The sequence below is a fragment of the Chelonia mydas genome, chromosome 11 (assembly GCF_015237465.2).
Source record: "Chelonia mydas isolate rCheMyd1 chromosome 11, rCheMyd1.pri.v2, whole genome shotgun sequence".
NCBI classification, from domain to species: domain Eukaryota; kingdom Metazoa; phylum Chordata; order Testudines; family Cheloniidae; genus Chelonia; species Chelonia mydas.
Window position 1 is genome coordinate 53,779,328 of NC_051251.2, and position 16,930 is coordinate 53,796,257.

At 38.7% G+C, this 16,930-nt stretch overlaps 1 long non-coding RNA gene across 1 annotated transcript; it reads left to right on the forward strand.

The window, feature by feature from the left end:
- The first annotated feature begins 4,305 nt into the window (after nt 1-4,305).
- LOC122462371 lies at nt 4,306-12,058 on the forward strand. The gene is made up of 3 exons (XR_006284879.1): nt 4,306-4,652; nt 6,140-6,193; nt 10,792-12,058. It is a non-coding gene; the product is annotated as an uncharacterized LOC122462371 (long non-coding RNA).
- The last annotated feature ends 4,872 nt before the right edge of the window (nt 12,059-16,930 follow it).

Here is a 16,930-nt window from a genome sequence, read left to right on the forward strand (position 1 = left end):
TCAAAGACTTTATCTTCTGTGTTATGACACAGCTTCCGTTACATACTGATTTCTATCAATAAGCTATCATATGCTATGAGTTCTTAGGAACACCTTACGTTCACTGCATAATCATACAGAGAGTAAGACTCTAAAGCACAGGTAACTTTCACAGTTTTGGTGGAATTCAGATCATGTAGGCTGATAAATCATATTAAATACAAAGACACACGATTAGTTTGTTTTAAATACCAAACCAAAACAACGACTACCAAATAATGCAGAGAAAAATGGGTTGAAAACAATTGTTCTGTGTCCGCGATTCACTATAAGAAAGGCTCCAATTTTGCATGTTAGTACTGACAAGTAATTTCCTTCTTGGAAACCAAAATTTCAACCCTCAAACTTTGTGTAAACAACGGAACTTTCTTACGCCCAAGGGAAGAAAAATATGTATTGCACTGCACATCAGAATTATTACTACTTAGATGCCTTTTAACATTTGAATAATTTCTTTTAACAAGTGCTGGGTGGTTTAGCGGCACAATAGCATTACTCTCTAATTTATCACACTGCTATGACTAGAATAACCATTAAGATACACCCTAAGGGAAGAGGTAATGAAAGATTTCTCCCTTTGAATATGGATTGTAGAGGATTGTTTGTGTCACTATCATTAAGGGTCTATCAGCACTTCAGTTGTAAAAGCCCATTTTGAAAGTATAAAATTGTGTGTGGGGGGGGTTAATATATATGGATGAAACAAGGCATAAGAGACAGATCCTGGAAAACTTTGCTATAAAACCTAAATGGAAACTGAATGGAGTGTTGTTTGTTTTGTTTATTTTCTGAATTTTGTTTGTTTTGATTTTTGTGCGTGTGTGTGAGGAAGTCATAGAATCATAGAATATCAGGGTTGGAAGGGACCTCAGGAGGTCATCTAGTCCAACGGCCTGTTCAAAGCGGAACCAATCCCCAACTAAATCATCCCAGCCAGGGCTTTGTCAAGCCTGACCTTAAAAACTTCTAAGGAAGGAGATTTCACCACCTCCCTAGGTAACGCATTTCAGTGTTTTACCACCCTCATAGTGAAAAAGTTTTTCCTAATATCCAACCTAGACCTCCCCCACTGCAACTTGAGACCAGTACTCCTCGTTCTGTCATCTGCTACCACTGAGAACAGTCTAGATCCATTCTCTTTGGAACCTCCTATCAGGTAGTTGAAAGCAGCTATCAAATCCCCCCTCGTTCTTCTCTTCCGCAGACTAAACAATCCCAGTTCCCTCAGCCTCTCCTCATAAGTCATGTGTTCCGGTCCCCTAATCATTTTTGTTGCCCTCCGCTGGACATTTTCCAATTTTTCCACAGCCTTCTTGTAGTGTGGGACCCAAAACTGGACACAGTACTCCAGATGAGGCCTCACCAATGTCGAATAGAGGGGAACAATCACGTCCCTCGATCTACTGGCAATGCCCCTACTTATACAGCCCAAAATGCCATTGGCCTTCTTGGCAACAAGGGCACACTGTTGACTCATATCCAGCTTCTCGTCCACTGTAACCCCTAGGTCCTTTTCTGCAGAACTGCTGCGTAGCCATTTGGTCCCTAGTCTGTAGAAGAGCATGGGATTCTTCCCTCCTAAGTGCAGGACTCTGCACTTGTCCTTGTTGAACCTCATCAGATTTCTTTTGGCCCAATCCTCTAATTTGTCTAGGGCCCTCTGTATCCTATCCCTACCCTCCAGCATATCTACCTCTCCTCCCAGTTTAGTGTCATCTGCAAAGTTGCTGAGGGTGCAATCCACACCATCTTCCAGATCATTAATGGAGATATTGAACAAAACTGGCCCGAGGACCAACCCTTGGGGCACTCCACTTGATACCAGCTGCCAACTAGACATGGAGCCATTGATCACTACCCGTTGAACCCGACAATCTAGCCAGCTTTCTATCCACCTTATCGTCCATTCATCCAGCCCATACTTCTTTAACTTACTGGCAAGAATACTGTGGGAGACCGTGTCGAAAGCATTGCTAAAGTCAAGGAACAACACGTCCACTGCTTTCCCCTCATCCACAGAGCCAGTTATCTCATCATAGAAGGCAATTAGATTAGTCAGGCATGACTTGCCCTTGGTGAATCCAGGCTGACTGTTCCTGATCACTTTCCTCTCCTCTAAGTGCTTCAGAATTGATTCCTTGAGGACCTGCTCCATGATTTTTCCAGGGACTGAGGTGAGGCTGACTGGCCTGTAGTTCTCAGGATCCTTCTTCTTCCCTTTTTTAAAGATGGGCACTACATTAGCCTTTTTCCAGTCGTCCGGGACTTCCCCGGATTGCCATGAGTTTTCAAAGATAATGGCCAATGGCTCTGCAATCCCATCCGCCAACTCCTTTAGCACTCTCGGATGCAGTGCATCTGGCCCCATGGACTTGTGCTTGTCCAGCTTTTCTAAATAGTCCCGAACCACTTCTTTTTCCACAGAGGGCTGGTCACCTCCTCCCCATGCTGTGCTGCCCAGTGCAGCAGTCTGGGAGCTGACCTTGTTCGTGAAGACAGAGGCAAAAAAAGCATTGAGCACATTAGCTTTTTCCACATCCTCTGTCACTAGGTTGCCTCCCTCATTCAGTAAGGGGCCCACACTTTCCTTGACTTTCTTCTTGTTGCTAAGTCATCAGCAACTGACCTAATGTTTTCCATTGTAATGGCTTTCATATTTTAACTGTTTATGGATCTGTTATAAGTATATGCACATCTCAATATACATATAAAAGGCAAATCTATAATGGGCATAGCAGGTGTTATATGTGGTACTGTTATGAGATATATGCAGATAGGATTACAGTTACTTAGGCTAGTATTATCGTACATTAGAAAATTTTATATTTTTTATTTTCAATTTATAAAATGCCCTGATCAAATAATAACAGTCCATTATTTACACAATGCCAGCTGAAGGATTCCAATTTCATACAGTAATCCAACCCCCATCCAAATGTCCCCCACAGTCAGAAACCTGTGTAAATTAATGATCCTTCCTGCAGGCCCAGATCATCAGAATCAGGTTCTATGGGAAAAGAAGGCAGGTAGTGAGTTCTAGAATCAAGGATCCCTCATACAAAACACCCTGCTACTCCTCCCATTTAAACCCAGAAGTTTTTTATTTCAAGGCCTCAAGTGATGTAGTATCACCCCATGAGAGAGGTGTTCTGTATAGCAGATAGGGCTCAAATCACTTGGAGCTTTTTAGGTCAAAAGCAATGTTTTAAATTGCTCCTGAAAACAACTCAGTAGCTCGTGCAGACTATAGAATATAAGATATCATGCTGTCTACCAAAAGAACAAGGAGGTGTTTTTATCTATCACTAGGTACTTGAATTGTCCTCATCAGCACAATATCAGAGAGCTTCCAACAGAATTGAAAAAGTAACCATAACACTCTCTTTCCCTTTCAACCTCTAGGATCAAATGTGAAATGGATTCGTTGTTTTCTTTTTCTTTTGTTAGTGGGTATAATTGTGTGTGTAGAGCTTGCTGTGGAAAGTCCAGGTTTAAGAAAATGATTTTTGGTTGTAGATCTGTATGACCTGGGATTGGTGGTAATTTTTGCTAACTTTTTTATGGAAGTGAGTTTTATCATCTCAGTCTCACAAACCTCTGCTACTGTTCTACAATTTCATTCATGCAGTAGCCATATATAACATTAACTACAATGAATGTCCCAGGCATAAACAGTGAGGCCTTAGGAAATGTAGCTTCTCTTATTTATTTGCCTCTTTCAATTTTCATTTCTGTCTAGTCTCCCCTTTCAATAGTCTAAACTCTAAAGCTCTCATTTCAACCTCATAGTGGTTCAAACTAACAGGCTTTACAATTATGACATTTTGATGCATAAAGAAAATTTGTAATTGATCCAAAGCTGGAATAGTGAGGGAGCAGGAATGGAAAGAATTCCACATTTGGTGGAAGAAAGAGAAATCTTGATGTAACATAGCAGCTTTTAAAATGACTGACTGACTGTTTTTCAGTTTTCTGATGAAGCACCCTTACAAGACATTGTAAGTATTCTATAATCCTATTGCATTTTTGCCTTCTTAATTCTGGAGAGTACATTTTTACAATTCCCTTAAAAGTATATACAGGAGTGGTTTTTTGCTCTTCTTATTTGTTTGTGGGGAACTTTTTTTGAGTTGGCCCAAAAGCAATAGCAGGAGACTTAATTGAGTCTACTTCTCTTTTGCATCACCCTTTTCAGTCTACACACCTGCTGGCTGCCTCTTTGATTTCAGTTTGTTTTACACTCTTGTAAAGCCTAGGGAAGAGTATAAATGTCTGCTTCCTTAGAGTAGCAAGCAAGGGCAGTGCAACTGACCATTGACAAAGGAGTGCAGCTGACTTTGAATGCAATGCTGACAAATATATAAAGCAAGTAAAATGGGAAAAATTGACTTTTTAACATTTCTAATCTTTCAGTTCTATTAATCTTTTGATCCAGTGTACAGCGCAGGAGCTGAGTTTAGCAAAGGGTAAAAGGGGAGGCAAAGGAGGCTTTAAGTGGAGCTTGTTCCCCAGTGCAGCTTCAGGGCTGTACTCATACTATGGCTGCCTATAGCTCCTAAAGGCCAGTCTGGAAGCTAGGAAAAGGAACAGACCAACCACTTGTCTTCCTTCAGGTAAAACCATCTGTGCCTCTTGCTTCATTAACTTTGCTAGGTGGTTGACACAGCGAATGCCCACATTTTCTCTGCAATAAAGGAATACTCCTTGACCCAGATCCACTTTGTTTACAGATCCTTTTACAAGCCGAGCTGCAGAAAAGAAGTCATAATGCAGCTGTAATTGGGCCCTAAGTGTCTAAGCATTTCCACATAATTATTGATTACTGAATGAGACGCAGGATAGGAAGAGTGTATGCAAATGAATCTGATTTTTAAAAGTCATGCTAAATACCAGCTAAGATACTGAAGTGGTGGAGAGCTCACACACATTTTTAATTACTTAAAACAAGCCATAATATTCACTCGCTGACTGACTCTCTGGTTTGAAATAAGCTGTGGGCCAATGCTTCCTGCTCTACAGCCCTTTGAGGTCCATGGGAGTTAAAGCTGGATGAAAAAATGGACGTTTCCCTGCAGAATTTTTCATCTGGGGAAAAATTGCTATTATTTTTGTATGTTTTGGGGAACAAATATTTAAAAAATTGTTAAATTATTTTATTTTGTCAATGTAACTCTATTATCTGAAGAACAAACTGCTAGTTGGAAAAATTGTGACTGCTTTTAATGGGAGTCTTTCTACTGACTTGAGCGAGTTTTGGATCAGATACATAGTGAGCAAGGTTCAGAATCTTGAAAATCTCTAATTATAGACAAAGCCTCTTAATAATTTATCATTTTGAATTACAATATTATTCTTTAACAGGTAACTTAACAGACTCAGATAAATCTAGAAAATTAAGGTGCCAAATTCTGCTTGGTCTTTTCATTGACTGTACTGGGAGGAGTCACATTAGGAAAGGCAAGAAAGATTTCAAAGAACACTTTCTTATGTTTCATATTATTATTTCCAGGCAGTGCTTTATCACAATATTAAAACATGAGTTTTACATGTATCTATAGGAAATGTTTAAATATGCATGGTCATGAAGCATGGCACAATATCATTTTATATTATTCATACTCAGTGAATAAAATAATATTTTTCCCCCTGATTCAACTTATTTAAAAAAAGAAATGCTGACTAAAACAAAAGAATCATCCAAAAAGAATATTAGAATAAAGGGATAAATTGAAATATTGATGCTAACTGAAAGGCTTTCCTTTTTTTCTGAAAAGCTATTATGTGTCTTCAGCTGGAGTTTTTGTTTTTGTGGGACGGTCTTTGCATAAGCAGTTATGAAGAATGGGTGGTACAGATTTTTGAATTTGTCAGACTGGAATTTTAAATAGATACAAGAAAGCAGGCTGGTCAAATGATATAATAATAAGCCACCTGCTCCAATTAACATACTTAATTATTTTCTGTACATGCTTTGTATATCTTTTTCCCATGAACCCATTTCTAATGAGGAAATTATTATTGCGTTTTTTCCTTTGTTCTACTATTCAAATAAGACCAATTCCTGAAATCCTGATTCTGTTTTCACTCATTCCACATTCAGGTAAACCTCCTAAGAAAGTAAATGGAAGTTGAAGGCCTTGAAGACTGCTAATCAGTAAAGTTTGATTTTTTTTTCTTTACAGCTCATTCATTCCTTGCTTTTCTGTTTTAAAGTGATGAGTGAACAGTTCCATGAAATTTACAAGCACTTAGCTTTGAAGTAACATGTGTCTGACAGCAATTATTTTACTTAACATATTTAACTGTTTCTCTTACCAGTCCCATATAGTCTTTTATCACAGAAACTAATCAGCTGATGCTGTGTGTTTGTGGTGGTGCTTACAAGCCCTTTTCCTTCTGCAGCTTTTGGTCAGAATTGTTTTATTGTGTCAGTGACTAACCAGGCCTCCTTGGATTGTCATCTTTTATTGCCTGTTCCTGCCAGCTGCAAAAACACTGGCTTCCTTTTTAAATCATGAAATGAATTGTTATAGGACTAGGGAATGGCATGCTTTCCTCCACATAGTCCTCCAATCAGAAAATTATAATTTCTGGGATGCATTAGCACAATATACTAGGAAACAGCTGCATAATTTAACTTAATTTTAAGCAATACCTCATTATAGCTCAACGGTAAATTCAGAAAATTCACATTTAGTGTCTGCTGCTAGTCTTCTTCAGTGTTTGCACTCAGTTCTGTTTTTCATCCTCCATTCTCATCCCAAGGTGCTGAAAAGCCATATTTCCAGTAAAAACACAAACATAGCCGTCCTTAAGACCGAGCTTTAACTATTAGCTCAAAGTGAGATGGAAGCCTACAATTCAAACACTATAGAAGAATAAGTCCCTTTACATGACCTTGGAAAAGTTTATTGCAAACACATTGAACAAGATCAGAACAGAAACCTGAAAGCTGAGGTCACTTACAGATGGATAGATTTGTAAATGTGTGTATTCTGCAAGTGAGACCAGGCTGAAGGTCTGGGATAGCAAGTTAGATATATACCAACCAACGGTGTGGGGATAGGGAGGTGCAACTTTCTTTGATGATCAGTTTTGAACACAAATACAGCTAGCATGTTTTTTAGCAGCTATATTGCTCAGGGATTTGTTTTAAGCAGCAGGGCAAGAAGAAGCCAGCTGTATACTACACGCTGAGGGTGAAATCCTGGCTCCACGGGAATTTTGTCACTGACTTCAGTGGATCCAGCATTTCACCCCTAGCCTTGAACATAGTTATAATAGAGGTTTGGATCCTACAAACCCAAGTTGCTCATGTGAATAGTCCTAGTGAGGCCAAAATGAAGTCCGTGTAAGATGTGTAGGCGTTTCACTTTGATGTATGAGTTACTGAACAGAAGATTCTGAATTACATGCTACATGGCTCTTCTCCTCCAACAGGTGCTTGTGCAGTGCCTAAGAAGTTCATCTACAAAGAAACTAATTTTGAGGACACCAATAATCACCCCTGTCTGTTAATAGTTTGTGTTTCTCATCCCCTGGCCTGCTATGAATTGTTATGCTAAAAGATTTTCCTGTCTTTCTCGATCACTGTATTTATGTAATGATCCAGACCCAAAGACCTTTTTTTTTTTTTTTTTCTTTCATCCCTGATTCAGTCTAGACCTTGGATAGCACTGGCTATACAAGTTTTGGGAAAGCAGGACTTTTATGAATATCAGCATTTAATGGTTGCCTAGAGAGACCATTAAATTCTTCTTATCTGTATGTGACATGGTTTTCTCAATCTCAGGCATGGTCAAGTCTGATAGTCAACTATAGTGCAAAACAGGCTACCATTTCCAATGTTAGAAAAATAAGTTGGAGTATAGTTAAAGGGCCAGATGCTGGTTGCTTTACTCTTATAAGTAGTTCCACTGGTATCAATGAGATTACTTGTGAGTAAAATGGTTTAGCACTACAAGTTGTTCACACTCATGCTGTCATAAATATAAAGGGAAGGGTAACCACCGTTCTGTATACAGTACTATAAAATTCCTCCTGACCAGAGGTAAAGTCCTTTTACCTGTAAAGGGTTAAGAAGCTCAGGTAACCTGGCTGGTACCTGACCCAAAATGAGCAATGAGGGGTCAAGATACTTTCAAATCTGGAGGCGGGGGGGGAAGGCTTTTGTCTGTCTGTGTGATACCTTTGCCAGGAACAGATCAAGGATGCAAGCCCTCCAACTCCTGTAAAGTTTGTAAGTAATCTAGCTAGAAAATGCGTTCGGTTTTTCTTTGTTTTGGTTTGTGAAATTCGCTGTGCTGGAGGAAATATGTATTCCTGGTTTTGTGTCTTTTTGTAACTTAAGGTTTTGCCTAGAGGGATTCTCTATGTTTTGAATCTGACGGCCTGTAAGATTATCTTCCATTCTGACCTTACAGAGTTGTTCTCTTATCTTTTTTGTTCTTCTAATAAAGTTCTGTTTTTTAAGAATCTGATTTGGTTTTTTGGGTCTTAAAAATCCAAGGCTGGTTTGTGCTCATCTTGTTTATTCTCAAGCCTCCCCAGGAAAGGGGGTGTAAGGAATTAGGGGGATATTTTGGGGAAACAGGAACTCCAAGTGGTCCTTTCCCTGTTCTTTGTCTAAATCACTTGATGGTGGCAGCATACTGTTCAAAGATAAGGCAAAATTTGTGCCTTGGGAAAGTTTTTAACCTAACCTGGTAAAAATAAGCTTAGGAGTTTTTTCATGTGGATCCCCACATCTGTACCCTAGAGTTCAGAGTGGGGAGGGAACTCTCACAGATGCCAAACAGTGTTAGGCTGTAGCTTAAATTGGGTCCCATGGGACTTCAGTGGGTCTGCTCACATGCTTAAGTGCTTTTCTGGATTGAGACCCTATTGCACACAACTATTTCTTCCCCCTTCTGATCATACTACTTAAAAGGATACTTTTAATTTATGCCTTGGTATGTGGTTCTATAGAGGCAAGATGTACACTTTCATACGCTTATCTAGCTGCAACATCTTTATTTGTATTCTTATTATTTTCTTAAACCCTTGTGCTATGTGTATGAAATCACATGAAAAAGTATTTCCATATATTTATATTTGATATTTTGTCATCTTTAAAATATATATTCACAAGCATCCCATGTCATTCTGTTGTCTCACAATATATTTCAGTATCTTTAAAATATTTATATGGCTTCATCAGATGAAAATATGACACTATTTAGTATCATATAAATGTTTTCTAACTTTCATCTATCTTACATATGATATATGTAATGAAATAAATCTAATAAATCTATAAAGCAGTCAAGACCTCTTGAAAATAAACCTAAAAATCTTCTAGTTGTCAGTGTTCTAACCAATATTATGCTTACTTGTGATCTCTCCATCTGACTATTTGATGGAGACTTTAAAGTTTGAATTTAGTTGCCATACTTCATCCACACATACAGTAAGATGCACACAAAGATTTAATCACTACCTATGTGAAATAGCATGTATGTTACTCAGATGGCGTCTCCTAAGGAACACCCTCACATTTTATTACCTCTGAAATTAATAAACTGTAATGACTCTGAAGGAAGTGGAGGGGAAAAACGCTTTCAGAGAAGTGAAAAGCGATAGCAGCCAGTCTGGTAGACATTTACCATTAATGCAGCACCTGTAAGAGCCTCTATAATAAACATTGTACCATTATTTGTATTATGAGTACCTTTTTTCGAGAGTTTGTAATTCCAGACAGAAACACACAATAAAAGAGGTCACTGTTTGAAATATATTTTTAACCTGCCCTTTTTTTTTTTTTTGAGGTTATTGGACACCAGAAAAAAATGTTATACAACATGGGGCATTTTCATTTATACTTATCTGAAAATATATTATCCTATTAATGTTTTGGCTCATATGTCATGAGCTCATAATTTTGACCAACACGTAATTTTAAACCACGTGGTATACTGACTGGAATGGACGCTTATAATAGAAAGGTTTCTCTGTAGTGTTGAAAAAAAAAAACAAATGATCAACAGTTCAGCCAAAGTTACTTTGTCTCCTCTGCCTCCCTCCCACCCCCTTTTTATTTTTAACAGTGGGGCTGAAAAACATAAATAGCAGCGGAACAAGGAAGTATGCTCCAAATCTGTCACAAAAGAGCAAATCCTAATCTCAGAATACAAGTCAAACTATCAGGCTATTCATTGTAAAACTACTCAGTGGAGGTCAGGTCATCGCCCCAGGTCTCTCCGTGGCTGCTACCGTAGCCTCAGTTATGTGGCTCCTCTGCCAATCACACCTCCTCAAGGTTACAGCTACTACATGGATCCACCAACTCCACCCCTTCACAGACTTGCCAATGTGTTGGGAAGCAGAGCACGCTCAGGGAGCATCTTCGTGCTCCACCCTCCCAAATGAGCACCAAGGATCCTGACTTCCTCCAACAGAACTCTGCTAGTTGAATTGTGATTACAGGTTTCCCATGGGGAGGGAGGTGGGCCTAGTGGGGACTGGGCCTGGAGACAGGAAATTGAGATTAGGTTTAAATATCAAATCCAGATTGCTGACACATTACAGCTTCTTTGTGATTAAGCTTATCTGATACAGGTCACAGGGTCCTATCATCCTGCCGCAGCCATTGTTTAGATCCCTTCTGAATCTCCTCCCTCACAGACTTCTCTAGTCTTAACTAACCTAAATAATTCTGTGCCATTGGAAAATCTTACCATCTCAATATTCATCTCCTTTTCCATTATTCCCCAGGAGGGTCTTGTGCAGCATCCAGTGGGAGAAAGAAGCAACACCAAAGAGTTGGCCCTCTCCATTCCCTCAGCCACTCAGCAGAGATCTACTAAAGTTTGGGCTTCTCAACTTGTGCCAGTGGAGGGGGCAAAGTATGCCTTAGTTTTTAATTCTGTGCTTGCTCAAGGGGAAAGAAAATCTTATTGAAATAAATGGTAGTTCAGTCTGATTGAGATCTGTGTAGGAAGGCCTTCTGGATTTGGCCTCATGATGCTGTCTGGTATATTTTAAGGACACACTTCAAAGACAATAGAAATGTTTAATGCTGTTTCTTCTTCTCAGGACTTAACTACTGTGCAATATGTGTATTTCAATAATTAAAGCGCTTTTGGAATTGTCGTGAAACATGAAAAGAAAAACTTTACAGGTGAAACTTTTGTAAGAAGGGTTGTTGTTTTTTTGTTTTGTTTTTTCATCAAAGGCTGAGGGTAAAATGACTTTGACACAGAAATCATAGCCCTGGGAATCCGTAAATGCTTGAAGTTAGAACATGTAATTATTGGAAAATAATCAATCATTCTTGTAGTTTCTGCTCTGTGTAATTCACCGCCCACCAAGATTTGGTTAGCACCTAATAAATTTGTCATTACAAAAATGTTAATAAAAACAGCGCAGAAGCTTGTTGGATAATTCTATCAAGTTAGCAATATTAACATGAAAGTCAAGTGCATTTTTTTCTGATTAATGCTTGTTTCCATACTGCACGTGTTCAGCAGATAAAATTAAGGAAGCCACAACTATAAACTAGCCTTCCTGTCAAACAATATTGAGTCTGATTCTGACCTTACTGATGCCCACATAATTCAGGAGTAACCCTAATGAAATCAGGAGAATTATTGATGTAAAACTGTGTGTGCTGAGGATCAGGCCAATTATGCTACAACACTTATTAATTGTTTCCCATTATGTGGCAGGAACAGAGGGATGAATGCATGAATCCTCCTCCTTCTCTCTCAGGGAGGGCAATTGGGAGCCAATCTGGATGCAGGATTTTTGCACAAAGTTCTTCCTCTTCCTGATGGACAAGCAGATTTTTTTTTTCTCGCTGTGGATTTGCAAGACACCCAGCGCTCAGAAATTCAAAGGTCAGAAGCAGGCCAAGGCACCCAGGGCAGTGCAGCTCCTGTGGAGGAGACTGGTTGCTCGGAAACTGGAAGAGGCTCAGGTAGGCCTTCACACAGGTGCTCCTGGGTTCTGTGGCATTACCCAAGATTCATGGGAAGCTAAAAATGTTGGGTTAACACCCTGCTCTTTCTCTGGAGAGGAAACTACAAATAGAATTATGGAGCTTTTCCTATCCCCTTCAGGTCTCTTCCCTCCAGGTAAGAAACAATCTAAGCTTGAGTAAACACTTCAGGATTTGATCCACAGTACATGAAATATTAAACTTTATCACTTACTCAGAACAATATAAAGTGAAACCAATCTAAAGTGACCACTAAGGGGCATGACTAGCTGCTTATTGAATGCATTCCTCTCGCAGAATGGTATTGATGATACTTAGGTCTACTTTGGGATGGTCTTTTAAACAGTTGGTGTCCTGCTGTTTAGAACCATTACAGGATGAAATGGATTTTTTTTTTTTTTAAAAAGCAGGCTTGATGGTTAGTGGTTAGAAAAGTAGCAGTAAAACAGTTCATTTTTGCTCTAGGGACAAGAAAGAAAAAATCAATACATACAAACAGTAAGATTTAAATCAATTTTGGAATGTGTGACTTATACAAATTATTATTTTTGCTACCTCAGTAACTTGCTGTTTTATAAAAGAAGGCATAAAACCTCCTGTGAAATATTTGCTGAGATACATCTAAAATAATCTAACTGCAGTTAGCCTGTGGAACTTGAAGCATCAGGATATTAGAGGCTTTAACAGAAGCCAGAAAAAAAGCTTAGATATTTATAAGGATATCAACAATGTCCAGACTTATAATAGTAAATATTTTAAATAAAAGGTTTGGAAGGGATATAAATCCTCATGTTTCAGGACATCATCTGATCTCTAACTAGTGGTGATTGGGAGGCTAAACTATCCCTGGGGGGTAAATTATCCTATAACTACTAGGGTTTCCTGCAACTTACTCTAAAGCAGCTGGTACAAGCTACTATTGGTCTGCACACTGTATAAGTGGGTGGTATGTGATTACCCTTCCCTCCGACCCAAGCAAGTAGGTGGAAAATAGGCCGGGAGAGGCCTGAATGGGTGGAACCGCGGCTTTGTTCCCCAACACACTGACCAGTGCAGCTCAGCTAAACTGCAAGGTATAATAATTTGCTGCTGGTATGAATCCATAGAAAATACTTCTCTTCCAGTCCTCAGGGTAAGGAAAAAACAAGGTCAGAACTTGGTCACCAAGACGCACAGTTAATTCCCTGAATTGTTCTTTGGGTTGCTCAGCTGTGCTCCACCCCATACACCGGGTTTGGGGCAAAGCTGAAATCTAGTCTCTATCCTTGTGTAACTGAGGTTCAAATTTGGCTCTTCACTTTGATGGGAGCAGCACCTTATTTACTTCAGAAGCTGAATTGGTCCCCTTAAAACAGCAAGCCTGTCAGTTTCACTCCTTTTACAGAACCACTGACAGTTGAATAGGTGTGGCTTACACTATTTTCCCACATAGCCACTTAAATTCAATTCTGACCTACTTACACTGAAATTGCAATTTACACCACCATCAACATTACCCCTGGATTTGGCCTAGCATGTTGAAATACAGCTGTGATGTAGCTGGCCTGATTCTGATTTCACTGAGCTTGATGCGAATCAGGAGTAACACAGAAGTCAGGAAATTGCACTGGTGAAAGTGAGAACACAGTCAGCCCCCTCATATGTTTCTGATATCCCTCTCACTCCCCTCCCTCTCTGCACCTTCTATGAGAACTTAAAACATTAGAAATGTACTTGAGCCTGACAGAAGGTTTTTTGCTTTTTTTTTTTTTAATAATTCTTCCCAGAAAACAATTTTGCTCAATTAGATTTTTCGTATTCTCTGTCCTGTATTGTTGAAGTATTTGTGAATGCTTCATTCATGTAAAGTGTCAATGACTCTCATAAAATCAGTTTTGTCTAACTTTTAACAGGGAAGGTACCACTGCCACTGTTGTGAATATAGCAACTGATTAAGAGTAACATCTAAAGTAACAATAAAAATAGAATGTGAAGACTAAAAGAAATTACTTAAATAACTTTAATTATCTACTGTACTCTGGCATATACTATTGGCATATACTATTAGTGGCTGCCTCATCCCCAACCATACTTATCACCAAGGAACTGAGTCTCTGTTCTACATGAATTAACCTTCATGTTTCTCCCTTAGAGCTTTTGAATGTCAAAAACAATAACAATAATCATGATTAAAATGTAGCCTGAAGTCAGATACCTGATGCAATAGATGAATCTTTAATTGAATTTTAAATTGCTTAAATAATGTTAAATCCAAAATTTTCTGTGTGGATGAACATTAATTTATCCAGAGAAAAAATGTTTCATGTTTAATTCAAAAGTTAAAATTTTAAGTTATTAAAAGATTCTAATTTAACATTTCCAGTATAGGGATTAAGCAAAGCTGAGAAAACTCTGCCAGCACTGAGTGTTTTGCTTTTATTCCAGGGAACTACAACAAAAATAATTGCATAATTCAAAAGCAGGTTAGCATTACGGTAGATTCTTTATATCTGCAGCAGTTCATTGATGGCTAGCAAGCCAGTAATAAATGAAGCATTGAAGCACAACAGGTCTGAGCCATTAACTTGTTAGTAATCTGACACTTACATAGACTGATACAGTTGCCTGGAAGATAAAGTATTCATCCTTAATGGAAAAGCCACTAATCAGAAGTGTTGTGTATAAAAACAGAAGCTCTGATTCCTGATCAATGTGTTAAAATTCATTTAAAAAGGTGCCCTTATATTTTGAATGCATTGAATGGCTAAATAATATTGCATTGATTTGAAAATATTATATGTTTAATTGTCAAATCAAAAATAAATTAATCCCCCCAAATACTTTTCATTAATCAACATTAATTCCATATGCCTTTGTAATATGATATTGGTTCAGGAGCAAACAAGGACCTTCATATGTGCACAGAAACATATTGACTTAGTAGGCTGGTAACCTGACGGATATGAATGTCTCACACAAACTCTCCAGTGTTATAGTGCTTATATTAGATGATATCTCCCACTTAAATTTGATGTTGTTGAGCCTAAAATTAAGCTGGGTCAAAATCCAGTTTCCTGTCTTCTGGCAGGCGAAAGCCCCAGATGCTTCAGAGGGAATGAACAGAACAGGGCAACTATTGAGTGATCCATCCCCTGTCATCCAGTCCCAGCTTCTGGCACTCGGAGTGTTAGGGACACACAGAGCATGGGGTTGCCTCCCTTACCATCTTGGCTCATAAATATTGGTAGACCTGTCCTCCACAAACTTATCTAATTTTTTTCTGAACCCAGTTATACTTTGACCTTCACAGCATCCCCTAGCAACAAATTGAACAGGTTGATTATGTGCTGTGTGTAGAAGTATTTCCCTATTTTTATTTTTAAATTCCCTACCTATTATGTGAAGGGATCAATGAAATTAACACATGAGCCAGGGGTAAATAATGCTTCCTTATTCACTTTCTCCCCACCATTCATGATTTTATAGATCTCTATCATATCCCCCCATAGTTATCTCTTTTCTAAGCTGAAAAGTCCTAGCCTCTTTAATCTCTCCTCATATGGAAACTGTTCCATATCTATAATTTTTGTTGCCCTTCTCAATAACTTTTCCAATTGAAATATATCTTTTTTTTGAGATGGGATGACCAGAACTGCCCACAGTATTCAAAGTGGAAGAGTATCATGGATTTATGGAGTGGCATTATGGTATTTTCTGTCTTCCTATCTACCCCTTTCCTAAGGGTTCCAAATATAGTTAGCTTTTTTGACTGCCACTGCACATTGAGCAGATGTTGTCAGAGAACTATCCACAATGACTCCAAGATCTTTCTTATGCAGTAATGGTTAATTTAGACCCCATCATTTTGTCTGTTGATTTTACCCCTCATATGCTACAAACTGGGAGGAAGGACATTATCAGTGACTGGAAACAGGGTCTGGAGAGGACTCAAGGACTGTCTGGAGAGGACTGCCCATCCCTTCCTCCCCTGCCCCCCGCACCCACAGTTACATACTACAGTTAGTCCTGTGATTAAATATTTGAGTTTCTTCAGAACTCTTGGGTTCATACCATCTGGTCCTGGTGACTTATTACTCTTTTTTGTTTATAAATATGTTCTAAAAACTCCTTTATCAATGCCTCAATCTGGGACAGTTCCTCAGACTTGTCTCCTAAAAAGAATGGCTCAGGTTTGGGACCATTCCTCACATCCTCTGCAGTGAAGACCAGTGCAGAGAATTCATTTAGCTTCTCCCACACAGCCTTGTCTAAAACCTCTTCTATGGAGGCATCAATTTAGGACAATACTTTAGATTTGTTGATAAAAAAGAATAGCTTAGATGTGGGTGTCTCCTCCATATCCTTGAGTGCTCCGTTAGCAAATTCATTATCCAGTGGCCCCACTGGTAGTCTGCTAGGCTTCCTGCTTCTGATAGATTTTTTTTTTTGTCTTTTGCTAGTTGCTCTTCAGATTTGTTTTTGGACTGCCTAATTATATTTTTACACTTGACTTACCAGAGTTTATGCTCCTTTCTATTTTCTTCAGTAGGATTTGACTTCCAATTTTTAAAGGATGCTTTTTTTTGGTCTCTAATTGCCTCTTTTACTCTGTTTAGCCATGGTGGCTTTTTTTTTTTCCCTTGCTGTGTTTGTTGTTGTTGTTGTTGTTTTTTCAGGGGTGAGGGATGTATACATTTAGTATGAGCCTCTATTATGGTGTTTTAAAATTAGTTTTCCATGCAGCCGTTTCACTCTTCTAACTATTCCTTTTAATTTCCATTTAACTAGCTTACTCCTTTTTGTGTAGTTCCTTTTTTTGAAGTTCAGTGTTACTGTGGTGGGTTTCTGTCCCCTCCTGCCCCCCACACCCCCAGCCCAAAGATGTTAAAAATAATTACATTATGGTCGCTATTTCCAAGCATTTCAGCTATATTC